The following is an 18140-nucleotide window of genomic DNA, read 5'->3' on the forward strand; positions in this document are numbered from 1 at the left end:
CATGCCCGGCTAATTTTTTCTATATATATTAGTTGGCCAATTAATTTCTTTCTATTTATAGTAGAGACGGGGTCTCGCTCTTGCTCAGGCTGGTTTCGAACTCCTGACCTTGAGCAATCTGCCAGCCTCAGCCTCCCAGAGTGCTAGGATTACAGGCGTGAGCCACCGTGCCCGGTCAGGATTGCTCTCTTTTTAAAAAAAATTTTAAATTTTGATACAAAGGAAAATAGTCTAAGTGACTTTATATTTTCTGCATGTATCTTATTTTCATATGCAACAACAATAATCCTTCATGGTTACTTAGTTGTATACTAAGGTTCTTCCCAATCAAATGCTTACTTCTTACAAACCTAACATCCATTCTATCTCAAGAATCTAAATGTATGGGTCTTCATTATTGCAGAAAGTAGATTTCATCTGGTCTTCTCTATTTCCAGACTTTTCAACTAACTTGGGAAGTCTCATAGAATGTCATCATCTTATTCATATCTTGGGGGGCTATGTTGGACACTGATGAAATTATCAAACCTAAAATTTACATGTACAGTAAAAACATGGCATCACACCAAAAATGTGTTTAAATACTTTACCTTAGGGTGAAGAATTTTAGTACATAAATATAACTTTTATGCAATCTTGGCTGCATATTTAAACATTTGTGGAGGTTTACATTTTTTGTTTATTTATTTATTTTTGAAATGGGGATCTCACTATGTTGCCCAGGCTGGTCTCAAACTCCTGGGCTCACGTGATCCTCCTGCCTCAGCCTCCCCACTAGCTGAGATGACAGACATGAGCCACCATACCCAGCCCAGAGATTTTTTAAAAATACAAATTCTGAAGTCCCATCCTACGCCAGTTGAGTCTGAATCTGTGAGAGTAGGCCTGGGCATTTGATTTTTAAAAGTTCCACAGTGGGTCTTGATGGACAGGTAAATTACAAATGGGTGAGAAAAAAAAAAAAAAAAACCATACAGATACACAACTTAGACATCAAGTTCAGCCTTACCTACCTTAAAACTAAGTCAGGCTTTCCCACTCAGCTTATTGGTCATTCCCACCAAAATCAGTCAGTATTTTTCCCTCTTTTAGTCCCTGGTTTTTGATGAAAGCAAGGTCCTTTCTGGCTCATCTCAGGTAAAACTTCTGAGTTTAAATTGAAACTGCTCACTTCCTGAATCACATTGTTATGCAGCTGTGAAATAGTTCCGCCAAACACTTACATAGTTTGCTACGTGATTGACATGTTTTCTTGTGATAAAAACATGAAGTGTCACTCCCCTCCTCTTGAGTATGTTACATCATATCTTATCAGCCCACATATGTGAATTATTTCCCTCAACTGCTAGACTCCAAAACACACACAAACCCAAGATTTTGACAGACAGATTGAGAGCTTAGGCTGTGGCAGCGCTACTCTCTGCCAGCCTTTGATCTAGTCCCGAAGGCTCGCTTGCCAAGGCCGGCACCACTTTCTAGAGTCCGGGGAACTTGCCTGTAGTCACAGGTCTCTGCTGTGTTGGTCAAGCTTCTGTCTCTTCACAGAACCTCTCACAGAAAGGTGCTCCTTAAACTTCATTAACTTTACACCCACAGAGGCCTGCTTCCATCCTAATTGAGCAACTAGACTTTAATAATTGGACACTAAACAAAGTTGAAATTCAGTCACTATGTGGCTAATGTACCTCATCTATCAATACAAATCCCTATGAGATTCATTCTTGTTATTCTCCCCCTTTTTAAGCATCGTGAAAAGAAAGAAATCTCTTCGGGCTGGGCACGGTGGCTCACGCCTATAATCCTACCACTCAGGGAGGCCTAGGAAGGAGGATCACTTGAGGTCAGGAGTTCGAGACCAGACTGAGCAAGAGTGAGACCCTGTCTCTACTAAAAATAGAAAGAAATTAATTGGCCAACTAAAAGTATATAGAAAATATTAGCCAGGATGGTGGTGCATGCCTGTAGTCCCAGCTACTTGGGAGGCTGAGGCAGAAGGATTGCTTAAGCCCAGGAGTTTGACATTTCTGTGAGCTAGGCTGTTGCCACGACATGCTAGTCCGGGCAAAAGAGTGAGACTCTGTTTCAGAAAAGAAAAGAAAAGAAAAGAAAAGAAAAAAAAAGAAAAGAAAAGAAAAGAAAAGAAAAGAAAAGAAAAGAAAAGAAAAGAAAAGAAATCTCTTTGTATAGCAATAAACAGAGTGATTCATGAAATCATACTTTCATTATTTCCTTATTTTAACCACACAATACAATGTGCAAACTGAGCTTATTTTCTCCTCTCCAAACTCATCCCCTTTTTCCTCTGACTTTGTCTTTTACTCAAAGATGCCAATCAGTCTAAAGTCATGTTTCCAAATGAGCTCTGTTAGCACGCTCTCAATTGCACTACACTTTCTGCTTTTAGATAAAACCCTTAGGTTTGACTTCCTGGCTACAAATGTTTTCTTTGCTAAATGCCTCCCTCAACACCTGTTACTTCCTGTCTTGATCCATTTTTTGCCCCAAGATGTCTGTCCCACAATTGTAGTAGTCCCAACCTCTCAACTTGTATTTTGCTATAGCATATAAGGGAGGGAAAACTTTCCTTCCCTCTGCTCTCTACGGGTTCGGTAATTGAGTCTATGAAATTAACTTACTGCAGGCAGATTAACAGGAGAAAAAGTATACAATTTTTTACATGCACAGGGGCATCACATGAAAGAGAAGCAAATACCCTCAAACCCAGTGAGATCTAGAAACTCTAGGGAAGAGTGGAGTGGAGGTGTGGGGGTGGGAGTGGAATGTAGGAGACTTAGGGCAGAGTAAATGATTTGGGGAAAGATGAATGAGCCTTGAGAAGAATAGGTGACAGCCTGTGACAAAGTCTGTCTGGGGGTGGTGTCACCTCCAGTCTCCCATGATAGAAGTTAATCTTCCCTAGTTGATGAAATCCTGGGGATTCATGACAATTGCATTCTGTTAGGGGGATCTGCCTTTAGGCAGATAAGGGGAGCTCAGAGAAAGCCTCTGCCTGTGTCTGTTTTCCCCCAAGTGCCCTCAGTTCAAAGTAATCAGTATACCAAAGCAGCATATTTTGGGGTGGCATTTCCTGAACTCCTTCAACACCTACTTTTAAAATTTCCAATATTTTTTCAGCTACTTTAGTGTTCTGGGAAAAAAAATCAACCATTAAAATAAAGCCATGAAAACCAATACAGGATGCACATTTCCCCTTTGGCTCAGGTTCCAATACAACTTGGCTCAGCATTGTTAGACTCTGTCTTCATTTAAAATTTTGATGTTTTGTTCATCAGGAATTTTTTGCATTAACTTTGACTTTCCAAAAAAATGTTGCATTAAAATATTTTTTATCTTGATTACTGAGTTTTTGGAGCTTCCTGAAATTTTGCATCGGAGACATGTGCCTTATTTCCCTCCCTGTAGTCCTGGCTCTGAATCACAAAAGTCCACGATCTGCTCTGGTAAAAATGAACACTTCAGAGTTGAGTTGGAGAATATCAGTAGGAAAAAATATCCTTTTAATCAGGCTAACAGTAGAGTGGGGAAAGAGTCTGGAGACATTTTCATATTAGTAATTTCTTACTCTGTCATATATTTACTGGGATCCTAAGTAAGAGTACATTACAAAAAGAGTCCAAAAATTTTTTAAAGTTTGAAAACCACTGATTCCAGCTCTACTCCCCACCCCCCATTTCTAGGTTAAAAAGTTAAACACATGGGTCATATAGAAAATTAATGGGAGAGCTGGGCTAGAACCCAGGTGTCTTAATTGAGATTTGCAAAAGCTGTGAAAAATGTTATTAATTAATTTTAATTAATTATAATTAATAATTACTATTAACAATAGTAATTATTAATATAAATAACAACATGTCAATTACTCCCTGCTTGTCTACCCCTACCGGTAGAAGACAACTAAGACAAATCTGCAAAGACTTTTAATATCAAGGCCATAGCTCAGAAGCCAATGCCCAAATCAGAGAACACATAACATCTAGAAATTTTTTGACCCTAAGAAAAAATATAAAAGAGTGTTTCTTTCTGTTTAATGCTAGTAAGGGAAAGCCAGGTAAAATGAATTTACTATAGACTGAATTATTCTGTCCCCCCCCCAAATTCATATATTGAAGCCTGACACCCAGTGTCATGGTATTTGGAAGTCAGGCCTTTGGGCAGTGATTAGGCAATAAGTTAGAGCCTCACAAATGGGATTAATGCCCTTAAACAACCCCAGAGAGTTCACATGCCATGTTAGGACACAGTGAGAAGACAGCCATTGATGAACCAAGAAGCAGGCTCTAACCAGATGTTGAATCTGCCAGCATCTTGGTCTTAGACTTCCCAGCCTGCGGAACTGTGAGAAATAAATTTCTATTGCTTATAAGCCACCCAGTCTATGATATTTTGTTAGAACAGTCTGAACAGACTAAGACAGAAGTAGTGATTTAAGAAGATGTTGTTAATTGGTATACATTTATTCCAATTCCAATTACAGCTTTTTGGGTTTCTACACTTCCCCAATCTTGATCCATGCATTTTGGGGCCCCTTCCCAGCTACTCCCAATGCCAGAGCTACAATCAATAAGTACCTCATATACTGTCTTGAGTGATCAATTCTGGTATGGTCACATAACCTAATCAGAGCTAAGAAAAAAAAACAGGAAACTTTTGCTGGGAATTTTCAACAATAAAATCTGACTCTCTCAGGTGTAAATTCAATCTGAAAGAATATGTTGTCTGGAGTTGCTTCAGCTCTCCTTCGACTAAAGAGGAACATGTGGTTGAAATTGAAGCCAACTGGAAGGAGAGTAGACCCAAAAGATAGAGTAAGAGAGAAACCAGGTCATGGTGACACATTGAGCTCCTGCACTGAGCTATCCCCACTGCCAGCATTACTACAGAACTTTTCAGACATGTGAGCCAAAGCTTGTCTTTTTGCTTATGCCAGTTTGGGTTAGTTTTTCTGTCATTTGCAATCCAAAGAGATCTAACTAATATGATTGATAAGATTTTAAGTTTCTCTGCAGAGTATACATTCTTCTCATCAGCACATGGAAATTTTCCAGGATAGACCACATGTTAGGTCACAAAACAAGTCTCAATACATTTGTAAAAATCGGAATTACATCAGATGCCTTCTTAGACCACAATAAAATAAAACTAGAAATCAATTCCAATAGGAGCTCTCAAAACTACACAAATACATGGAAATTAAACAACCTGCTGCTGAATGATCTTTGAGTCAATGATGAAATCAAGATAGAAATTAAACATTTTTTTGAAATAAAGGATAATAGTGATGCAGTTGTCAAAATATAGCAAAAGCAGTGCTAAGAGGTAAGTTTATAGTACCAAATGCCTACATCAGAAAGACAGAAAGATCACGAATTTGCAATTCAATATTACACCTCAAAGAACTAGAAAAGCAACAACAAACCAAACCCAAAGCTAGCAGATGACAAGAAATAACAAATATCAGAACATAACTAAACAAAATTAAAAATAAAACACAATACAAAGGATCAATGAAAGAAAAATTTGGTTCTTTTAAAAGATAAACAAAATTATTCAACCAATAGCTAGATTAATCAAGGAAAAAGGAGAGAGGATTCAAATAAGTTCAATCAGAAATGAAAAAGGAGACATTGTAACTGATACTGCCAAAATACAAAAAATTATCTGAGATTACTATTAACAGCTCGACACACAACACAAACTAGAACACACAAACTAGAAAACCTAGAGGAAATGGATAAATTCCTGAAAACATACAACCCCCCAAGCTTGAATCAGGAAGAAACAGAAATCCTTAATAGATCAATAACAAGTAGTGACATTGAATCGAGTAATAAAAAAATCCTCCCCGCCAAAAAGCCCAGAAACAGATAAATTCACAGCTGAATTCTACCAGATATATAAAGAAGAACTAGTACCAATCCTGCTGAAACTGTTTCAAAAGATCAAGAAGGAGGAAATCCTCCCTAATTCATTCTACCTTTATACCAAAGCTAGAAAAGAACACAACAAGAATGACCAAAAAAACTACAGACCAATATCCCTTATGAAAAATCCTCAACAAAGTACTAGCAAACCAAATCCAACAGCACATCATAAAGATAATTCACCATGATCAAGCAGACTGTATCCCAGGGATGCAAGGATGGTTGAACAAATGCAAATCAATAAATGTTATTCACCACATAAATAGCATTAAAAACAAAAACCATATGATCCTCTGAATAGATGCCGAAAAAGCATTGATAAAATCCAGCATCCCTTCATGATAAAAACTCTCAATAAACTAGGCATAGAAGGAACATACATAAAACTAATAAAAGCTATACATGACAAACACACAGCCAACATCATACTGAATGGAGAAAACTTTAAAGCATTCCCCCTAAGAACTGGAACAAGACAAGGATGCCCACTTTTATCACTTATATTCAACATAGAATTGGAAGTTCTACTCAGAGTAATCAGTCAAGAGAAAGAAATAAAGGGCATTCAAATTGGAAAAGAAGCCAAACTATCTCTGTTTGCCAATGATGTGATCTTATACTTAGAACATCCTAAAGATTCCTCCAAAAGACTCCTAGATTTGATTAATGAATTCAGTAAAGTCTCAGGTTGCAAAACCAATGAACACAAATCAGTAGCATTTCCATATACCAACAACAACCAAGCTGAGAATCAAATCAAGAACTTAACCCCATTTATAATAGCTACAAAAAAATAAAATAAAATACCTAGGGATATACTTGACCAAGGTGGTGAAAGATCTCTACAGGAGGAACTACAAAACATTGATGAAAGAAATCATAGATGACACAAACAAATGGAAAAAAATCCCATACTCATGGTTCAGAAGAATCAATGTTGTTAAAATGACCATACTGTCCAAAGTAGTCTACAGATTCAATATAATTTCTATCAAAAATACTAATGTAATTTTTCACAGAATTAGAAAAAACAATCCTAAATTTCATATGGAACCAGAAAAGAGCTCCAATAGCCAAAGCAATCCCAAGTAAAAAGCATAAATCTGAGGCATCACATTACCAGACTTTAAATTATACTATAAGGCTAAAGTAACCAAAACAGCATTTTACTGATACAAAAGTAGACATATACATCAATGGAACATAATAAGAACTCAGAAATAAAACCATATCTCTACAACCAAATGTTCTTTCACAAAGCAGACAAAAATATACACTGAGGAAAGGACATTCTATTCAATAAGTGGTGCTGGGAAAATTGGGTAGCTATATGCAGAAGAATTAAACTCGATCCTTGTCTCTCACCATATATGAAAGTTAACTCAAGATGGATTAAAGACTTAAATGTAAGACCGGAAACCACAGAAATTCTAGAAGAAAATCTAGGAAAAACTATTCTCAACATTGGCCTACGCAAATAATTTATGAAGTCCCCAAAATCAAATGCAACAAAAACAAAGACAGATAAATGGGACTTAATTAAACTAAAAGCTTCTGCACAGAAAAAGAAATAATCAACAAAGTAAATAGACAACCTACAGAATGAGAGAAAATATTCACAAACTATACATTCAACAAAGGACTAATATCTAGAATATAAAAGGAACTCAAACAAATTAGCAAGAAAAAAACAAACAACCCCATCAAAAAGTGGGCAAAAGGCACGGACAGAAATTTTTCAAAAGAAGAGTTATAAAAATAGGAAAAAATGCTCAATATCAACATCACTAATCATCAGAGAAATGCAAGTTAAAACCACAACAAGATACCACCCTGTCAGAATGGCCACTATTCAAAAGTAAAAAATAATAGATGTTGGCATGGATATGGTGAAAAGGGAATGCTTATACACTGTTGGTGGAAATGTACATTAGTACAACCTCTGTGGAAAACAGTAGGGAGATTTCTCTAAGAACTAAAAGTAGATCTACCATTCGATCCAGCAATCCCACTACTGGATATCTACCCAAAGGAAAAGAAGTCATTATATGAAAAAGACACCTGCACTTGTGTGTTTATCACAGCACAATTCACAGCTGCAAAGGCATGGAATCAATTTAAGTGCCCATCAACCAACAAATGAATAAAGAAAATGTGATCTATATATACATAGTAGAATACTACCCAGCCATAACAAAGAATGAAATAATGCCTTTTGCAGCAACTTGAATAAAACTGGAGACCATTATCCTAAGTGAAGTAATTCAGGAATGGAAAACCAAATACTGCAGGTTCTCACTTATAAGTGGGAGCTAAGCAATGGGTATACATGGTCATACAGAATGACTTAATAAAGATTGGAGACTCAGAGTGAGGGTAGGTGGGCAGTTAGGGATGAGAAATTATCTAATGGGTACAATATACATTATTTAAGTGACAGATATATTAATACTAAAAGCCCATACTTCACACTATACAATTCATCCATGTAACAAAAACCACTCGTACTCCCTAAATTTATTAAATTTTTTTTTTTTTTTTTTTTGAGACAGAGTCTCACTTTGTTGCCCAGGCTAGAGTGAGTGCCATGGCATCAGCCTAGCTCACAGCAACCTCAAACTCCTGGGCTCAAGAGATCCTGCTGCCTTAGCCTCCCGAGTAGCTGGGACTACAGGCATGTGGCACCATGCCCGGCTAATTTTTCCTATATATATTAGTTGGCCAATTAATTTCTTTCTATTTATAGTAGAGACGGGGTCTTGCTCTTGCTCAGGTTGGTTTCAAACTCCTGAACTCAAACGATCCGCCGCCTCGGCCTCCCAGAGAGCTAGGATTACAGGCGTGAGCCACCGCGCCCGGCCTAAAATTTTTTATTAAAAATTTTAAGTTCCCTAAGAAAATATAAGATCCCTCCAGTTGTAGTATTTCTTTGAAATTTGTGCTATGTTTATTTTGTTTTATAAATGCTCATATTTAAATAATAATTGGTATTCACACTGTTGTTTTCATTACAAGTTCATGTTTTTAATATAAAGAGAATAAACAATTTAATCATATGCAAAATTTTCAGATATCAGCTATTTGTGCCCATGAAAAGCCTAATCCATTGACCACTGCACTAATAAGCCAGAAAATATCTTCACTTTAAAATAGATGAATTTGCATCTTAAAGAGGATAAGTTTAATTGAAAAGTAGCTACAGGAAAAAATAGATTAAAACATCAAGTAATATGAAAGAAGACAGGCAAAAGAAAAGGAAATTTAAAAAGCAGGACAAACAACACAAATTAAAGTGGTAAAAATAAGTCCATGTACATCAGTCATTGCAAGTGAAGTAAATCATCTAGCTTAGTTATTAACAGCTTAGTTTAGTCTAGTTTAGTGAAGTTAGAAAGACTGAGATTGTCAGGCAATAATAAAATTAAATCCAGCTATCTGCTTTTTACAAGACACAAACCTGAAATGTAGAGACATCGAAAGGTTGAAAGGAAAAAGACAGAAAAAGTATAACCAGGAAAATATTTACCAAGGAAAGCTGGTATAGCTATATTAGTACTGTGTCAGCCCAAATATAGGTCTATTACGTATAAAAGTGCTATTGCAATTAAGAGGTGTCAAGCAGAGTCATTGTATAGTGAAGAATGGAGATTGTATATCTTAGGGTATGGTTTTCACTTTTCAAATCACTCATTCAATTCATTGAACTCATTAAAAAAGAAAATAAAGGCTAACTATATCCTGAGCAAACACAGTCAAAACATGGCCCTTGCTCTCAGATTTACAATCTTATAAGGGATACAGATAAATAACTACACCAAAAATTAAAGTAGCCTGTGGTCAGTGCTGTGATAGAGGGATGCCTACAGAGCCTGAAGAGCACACTGAGCCAAGGGGGTGTTTGAGTGGAATTTTGATGAATGTTCCACCCATTCACCTACTGGACACATTTCCCTGATCATACGGGCTGGCATCTTACTCTTGATTCCTGATGCATGGCTCCAGTATGCTTGTGATGCTGAGGGGAAGAAAAGGTTAAGTATAGGGGAGCAAGGTGGGCCTGGGACCTGGAACCACCACTCTCACTGGGTTGGGGCAGCTGGAGGAAATCCAGATGGATGGGTGGCAAGTCATAGGTCAGGCTCAGACTTGCAGAAGATAAAGGATGGAAGGAGAAGGAGCAAGTGAGTAGGGAATACTTGGAAATCCAGGAAGATGGCTGGAAGCTCATGGTTCATATGAGTGGTGGGAAGCAGAGAGGGGTTAGGGAGAACAGAGGCAGAACTGGCAACATCAGGGTATCGACCCATTCTTAGAAGGCCTGGCATCCCCAGTGGGCAGGCCTCCGAGCTGAGGTCAAGGCAGAGACTGGTTGTGTAAAGAGGGTCACTACCCAGTCACTAAGATGGGGCACTGAGTAGGTGCCTAGGAAAGAGGGAATGTAAAGTGTGGGTGAAGGGCGTCACTGAAAGAGAAAATTAGGCCCCAGAGATAAGTCTATTGACTTCCATTTGCTGATGATCAACCCTGCCTATAGGTCAGCACGGTTAAGGAGTTCAAAGACAGGCTCCACCCAACTCAGAGCTGTTGAGCATAGTTGTACTGTATATATAATGCCATGTAATGACTGGTTGGGGTTAATCAAATATAATGTCCAACCCAGACCTATTAAATTTCACCACAAAAGAGGCTTTAATCAGTCTTTTATCAGCTTGGTGAACTGGCCTAAGAAGACTGCTTTTGTTTGCCCATATAAGAGACAATGGGAGAGCCAGGATCAGCCTGCTCTCTGGAGTACAACAAGCGAATTGTCCACAAACAACAGATCATTCAAGGCCATGGGAGAGGAAAGGCAGGAGAGGCTGCATGAATCTACAAAAGTGCTCACTGTTACTGGGCACGGCCTTGAGTGTTTAAATTCAGGCCACATTCCCGCTGGAGCTTCCAAAATATAGGGAGGACAGAAACAAAAAGACTCCAGTGTGTTCCATGTAAGTCTATCTGGCTTTGGCCGTCTGCAGGACATTCTTGTTTGCTGCTTGCTGAAAGGGGAAAGGAAAACTGACATTAGGTCCCCTCACTAAGCAAAGCTCAAATCTCCTGGCGGTTAGAAGTGCTTCACAGGGCCATGGATGAAAGTTACGAGTACAGGTTTGACGCCAAGCTGCACCTGTTCCACAGCCCAGGTGCCTCTTGGGCCAAGGGAGGAATGGGAGGAGAAGGGAGACAAAAGGCAATGAAAGAAAGAAGAGGAGCACCTTTCCTGACCCCAAAAAGGGAATGACATTTAAGCCACTCAATTCAATTCTGTTCAACAAATATTTTAATATTTTTAAGAAGGCAGACTAGGACACACCCAGACACAGAAACAAACACACAAATAAAAAGTCCACCTTTTCTGTTTAGAATCAGAGAATGTTAACCCTGTAAAGGTCTCAGATCATTTTTCTTTATATTGTTATGGTCTTCTAATGAGGGGAGGTGTTAAAAAAAAAAGGAAAGCAAACTGAGGACCACAGCCCCATTCCGGGAGGGTAACCTCAAATTCTGGTACAATCATGGGGTTGTTGTGGGAATGTGTCATGTGTCACTGAGGCAGGAAAGGTTGAGGATTACTGATCTAGTCTCACTCAGGAACTTGGAATGGAAGTCCCAAGTGGCTTGTCTAAGGCCACTCGGCTACTTAGTAGCAGAGAGGGGGTTAGTGCCCATGTCTTTGAATGCCCAAGCTAGGGCTCAGCCAATTGTACCACGTCATACTACTTGGGTTTCCTGGGAAGATGCAAGTCCTGGAAATCCTTGAGCATGTAGATGGCTATCTTAGATCTAGCTGTCCTCACTGACACGGACCCACTAGCTGCTGAGCTTTGAGTTCTTGTTCTCACTTCTGGCCTTCAGAATTTAGAGATTTTGTTTGTACGCCAATATTTTTCCTTCTGCTCTAGATGGAATTTTGCTTGGGCCTGGGAGTCTTTAAAGGAATGGGAGGAAGAGGAGTCAATGGAGTTATTATAGATACAGCAAAGGAGAAAGAAAATGCTTCCTCATAGGACCAAATCTGTGGTCCTTCCGCTCCTGTTCAGTGTGAAGGCAGGAGTGGCAGTTGCCTAGTTTAGTCTTGGTCTCAGCTGCATTCAAGTATGTTTGGGGCTGATAGTGACAGGAGGACATTCCTATGATCAGGTGGGAGAGACACCGGGGAGTGACCCTGTTTATGGCAGGTTTACTGGATATACGTATCTGAAGATAAAATGAGCAGGTCCTAGTCTGGATGTCCATGCAGGGTGGGCTGGAGGGGAGATAAGAAAGGGACTAGGGAAAGATGAAAGTCATGCTGTGCATCGTGAGAGGTGCCAGTGCTCAGAAGTCTTTTGCCATCCTCATTTGGCATTCGGTGTTGCTGACCTGTGATTTGAAATTGTTCAGCCTCCTTAAAGATATTCTGAGCTGTCATTGGCAATTTCCATTTTAGATTCTTGCACTCTACCATCCTGCTCTAGACAATCAATTCAAAATCCTTCCTCCCCAACGTTCAAAAATGGCTTTGCAGAGTTGACGAAGGACCCGTGGTGTGGCCCATGTGAATCTATCAGTTTTGTTTTCTGCATGTAAATGGGAGTGGTTATGGCAAAGTGGTTATTAGCTAACTGAGATCAACAATTTGAGCTGGTGGGGCTCGATGACATATCCCCTTTGATAATAACTTTTTTATAAATTGCATTAATTGTGACTGTGACTTGCACTACAGTAATGGGACTAGGAGCTTTCTGTTTCATCTTAGGCTTCGGTAGGAATCCTGCCTCGGGTTTTTCTATTACGTTCCTGGCAATCAAGCACTATCCCCAAACATAAAAACAATTTCCTCTTCTTAAAATCATTATTCAAGGAGTAACATGTAGTAGATGCTGATACTTAAAATATGATCTTCTGAAATAAATGAAGGGAACTCTCCTATCCATGGAACCAGTAAGGAGTCATCATTAAAAATCATTAAAAATCTATCTATCTATCTATCTATCTATCTATCTATCTATCTATCTATCATGGAATCCTTTCGTTTAGATTATTTTTAATTGAAGAAAAGGAAAACAAACAAACATTTTTATAATTTTCACTATGATTGGTTGTTAAAATATGGCCTATAGGGAAAAAATAGAAATAAAAAGAATTATCACATGTACTTCCCACACGATGAACTGTCAGGGTTTACCCATTTGGAGCTGTAACTGCGGCTCTCAGCACACCTGTGCCCCTCCACTCGTGACCCTGCAGGTATGCTCTGCACCCACTAGCCTTCACTCTCCCAAGCTCCTGCCATCTATTTATTTCAGCCTGGCGGGATTGGCTCTTCCTCCCTATAGGAAACAATATTGACCTTAGAGTCAGACTGATCTGGTGTAAATCCACTGGATAGAACTACATGAGATTGCTGTTTTTATATAGCAAACATGGTCAAATATTAGCAATGTCATGTGGTTCAACCTAATACCACTTTCTCATTATGATGATCTCTGAGATATATTTTAAATGTCTTACTTATTCCAGGGTACTGGTTAGTCCCCGTTTATTGTGGACATACTATGAATTATAAGAGGCAGCCTTTCATTCCAGGTTAGTTTAACAAAGCTTTTTTGATACCTGCCTCTTCACCCAGGCACTGCTTTTGTGTTGGGAACCCCTGAATGAGGGCAGGTCCCAGCTCAGGAGGGCAGACATACTCTAGAAACAGCTGCCCTGCGGGGTGGTGCAAGCAAGCATTGGGCAGTGCACCCTAGCATGGAGGGGGAGGTTATGAACTTTGCGGGGTGCGGGGCTGAGGGCAGCCTTTCCCCAGAAGAGACGCCTCATTGGAGTGCTGAAGAACAGACAGCGTGGCGGGAGAATTTCCAGGCTGCAAGTTCAGAGGAACATAGGCTGTTGGGGGGGAGTGGGGAGAGAGAAAGGGCGGGAACACCACCACAGGATGAGTTGGAGGGATGGACAGGACCAACAGAGCAGGAGCCAGATTTTGTGGGGTCTGGAGCTTTGACAACTTGGGGGACCTTTTTTAATAAAACAAAATGCAAAATGGCCATGTAAACACATCACTAGCTTCCTCCCCGGCCCTGGAGGTGAGGAGCCTGCCTTTTCAGCTTCATTATCTCCCCACAACATTGGCCCCTGGCAGGGCCACACTGTGAGGGCCTTTGTTAAGGAGCAGGGGGCATCCTGGCAGACAATGGGTAGCCACTGAAGGATCTTAGGCAGGAAAGTGACATCATCCCATTTGCTTTGTAGAAAAAGCACCCGAGGGCTGTCTGGAAGATGGATCAGAGAAGCTTGTGTTAGATGGCAGAAAAACCAATTAGAAAGCTATTTTAATAATCTAGAAGAGAGCCAAGTCTGTGCATGACAGAGTTCATGAAGAAGGAGTCCGTCCAGCCTCACTTATCAAAAGTCTCTGGGTGACAGTCACCCTAGGAGTTCTGGTCCTCCTGCCCCCGAAGCCCAGTCTAAGCAGGTAGCAAATACTTTCAAAATGAGGTCCTTCTCCCGGGAAGGTATTTTATTTTCTTTCTTTTTTTGGAGATAGAGTCTTGCTCCTGTTGCCCTGGCTAGAGTGCAGTGGCATCATCGTAGCTCACTGCAACCTCAAATTCCTGTGCTCAAGCAAACCTCCTGTCTCAGCCTCCTGAATAGCTGGGACTACAGGCATTAGCTGGATACATACATACATACATACATATACCTGGATAATTTTTTTTCTATTTTAGTAGAAATGGGGGATTGCTCTTGCTCAGGTTGGTCTCAAACTCTTTTGAACTCCTAACTTCAAGTGATCCTCCCACCCGGGCCTCCCAGAGTGCTAGGATTACTGGAGTGAGCCACCACACTCAGCCCTGCAAAGGGCTTGAATTAATCACACAACCCTACAGGCCTGTTGCCTCACACACCAGCGATAAGCATGGCACCAGCATGCCCACTCAGGCCTGCTTATTCCTTACTCTTCTCTGCCCTGACATATGCCTGGGTTGTGCCTCAGTTTCCTCTTTAATAGATGAGTTCTTCACTGGGCTCAAGGTCTGGTCATGGATCCCGGACTGCTTGGCCAGGGCTCTGTCACCTATTTAACCCTTTGCACTTGCTTGCTTTTTTCTCATTATCCACTCGACATTATCCACACTCGACATCCGAGTGCAAAGGGTTAATTCCTGCCATACCCTTCGTGTTCCTCCAAACCTTGGGCTAAGCCATGCACTCCATGTATTAATATTCCATTTTCCAAGGAAAACCTCCATTCATCTTGTACATCTTTCGAAATGCTGTGCAGGAGTCTGTTCCTCTGTCATCTTTCCCTGGCTACCTCCATCTGCTCCCTCCAAACTCAATGACTCCCGCATCTCCTCCATGTCTTGCACATGCCTTTATTATTTTATGTATTATGCTTTGTATTATTTGTTTGTGTAATTTTTCTCCCCACCTCCACATCTTAGATCCTTGAGGTTAGGAACCATGTCTTGTATGGTCATTTCCTCAATAAGCCACACAGGATAAGCTGATGTGAACGGAATTCACTCCTCCCCACTTATAATAATGCAACCCAAGGCTGGCCATGGTGGCTCACACCTGTAATCCTATCACTTTTGGAGGCCAAGGCGAGAGGATCGCTTGAGGCCAGGAGTTTGAGACCAGCCTGGGTCACATAGTGAGACCTTCATCTCTACCAAAAAATTTAAAAATTAGCCAGGCATGGTGGTGTGTGCCTGTAGTCCCAGCTACTTAGGAGGCCAAGGAAGGAGGATTGCTTGAGCCCAGGAGTTTGAGGCTGTAGTGAGCTATGATGACACCAGTGCACTCTACCCCAGACAACAGAGCGAGACCTTGTCTCAAAAAAAAATGTTTGTATGTGTGTGTGTGTATATATATATATATGCATATATATCACACAATACCAACCTGGCCAGGGTCTAGCCATGCCTGATTTAGGACAGCAGTGTCCCAGCCATCCTTGTTCTGGCACTGGCATGTTTATTCTGCAGGTGACAAGCAGCTTTCCTTTCCCAATCCTCATCCCTCTTCCAAGCTAGAGTCACACATTTCCTGTTCCAATTGAACATTTTGTCCAGATATTGTCAATAATTAAGTTTAAAATGTCTAAAACTATATACATCTTCCTCCCCTAACTTTCCAGTTTTATTATCACCATTTTCCTTGTCTCATCACTTCAGGTACTAGGAGTTATTTTTTTAATTCCATCTTCTTCCTCATCACTCATAACCTAGTCGATCACAAAGTTCTATCAGCTCTTCCTTTGGAATATCTCATCCTAGCCCTCATTTCTTCCTGGCCATTTATCTTGTCATTCACTTAGTTCAGAATCTTATTTCCTTTCTAAACTGCTCAAGGAATGTCCTGAATAGTTTTCCAAATTCCTAGTTCTCCTCCTTCACACCTCTCAATCTGCTGAAGGCACAGTTTTGATTATGTCACACTCATTAAAAAATGTTCACCAGTTTCCCATGGACTGTCTGGTAGACAGTCTGAAATTCTCTCCCAAACACTCAAGACCCACCACTGTGTTCCAGCTGTGCAGGCACAACCTCCCATCTCTACCTACCAAGCCCACACCTGGCTGGTCTACTCCCTACCCTTCCCTACCACTCAGAGTTCTGAATACTACACCTTTGCAAACACATCTCACCCTTCAGTGCCTAAGAGTTCATCTTTTACTGGTTCAGCTCACACTAATTTCCTTTGTCCAATCATTCTTATTTTAATATCTAGCCTCATATTGCCCCATTTGGTACTTAAATGCTTTATGTCTTATGTGCCCACCTAAGTTTTAAGTCCCTGGAGGGCAAAAACTATCATTTGTATCCCTTTTATACCACTCAGTGACTACTAAGCACACACTTGGGCAACCTGTAGAAACCTGACTCTCCCATTTACTAGCCATGTGACTGGGCAGTAATATCTGTACCTCAGTCTCCCATTTGAAAAATATGTTAGAAAATAGTACCTACATGACAGGGTTGTTGGAATAACTAGGGGAAAATATTATAATAATAGGGGGAAATAAAAGATAATAGGGAAAAATAAAAGATAATAGGGGAAAATATTAGCAATTTTTCTGGCGTACAAGAAGAACTCAAAGTTGACTATTACTAATCTTATAGTAACAAATAAATAACTGAGTGAACAAATAATGACAAAATATACAGTTCCTTTTCTTAGGGTACTCCAGTTTAGTGAAGAATGGCCAGATAATCTTGAAGAAAGCATTTGTGATAGTATTACTGTGACCCATGGGAGTGGCAGGATGGAAGATGGGGAGTAGCACCTTCCCTAGGGCCTAACTTAGATGTGCTTTTGAGGAATAAGAGAGAACCTGATAAAGTGCATTTTTTCAGCTTATGATATTTTCAACTCATGGGTTTATCTGGATGTAGCCCCATCACCAGTTGGGGAGCACGCTAAATGCTTACCGCTTTTGCACCATGGTAACGTCAGAAATCATGGATTGAACCATCATAAGTCAGGGGCCATCTGTAGTAGAATCCACACAAGCCAGACTTTGGATTCCTACTCAAATTTACTTTCAGCCACATCCCACCAACTTCCTTTTACCATTTATCAGCCATTAACACAACTGTGCAAGTGCGATTATCAAATGCCTTTCTGAGAGTGGGTTTTCACAGCCTGGAGGGGGTAGACAGAAGGGATATTGCACCCCTTGGGAGCGGTGAGGGAAGAAACAGCTGTGCGCAGCTGAAGACAAACTACAGCAACGCACTGGTCAGCTGAGGGCTGCCTTTCTATGCAGCACGCTAAAAAAAAATTCAAAATCTACTGCCAGATAGAACTTCTGTTTCTGCTCTTCATGTCACCAGTAGGAAAATATAGACTCCTCCTGGAGCTCCTGATTCTGAATCTGTTACTATATTTTAAAAATAATATTAATAGTTAAAATAAAATGGAATCCTAACCACAGTCACTGTGCCATCTGCATGAAAATATTGGCTCTGGAAAAGGGATGGCCTGATAGGAAATCAAAGACATGGAAATGTGTTTTGAGAATCATGTTCCTGGCCTGAGATGGATCTCACATTAGGGAAGGTTGGCGGAGGCCAAGGTTCCCAAGGGCAGAGAAGGGGGGACCCTGAGCAGTTTGTTATTCTGCAGTCACAGTGGAGCAGGACAGCAGGAGAAGGTGTATTTTAG

The sequence above is a fragment of the Microcebus murinus genome, chromosome 3 (genome assembly GCF_040939455.1).
Source record: "Microcebus murinus isolate Inina chromosome 3, M.murinus_Inina_mat1.0, whole genome shotgun sequence".
Taxonomy (NCBI): domain Eukaryota; kingdom Metazoa; phylum Chordata; class Mammalia; order Primates; family Cheirogaleidae; genus Microcebus; species Microcebus murinus.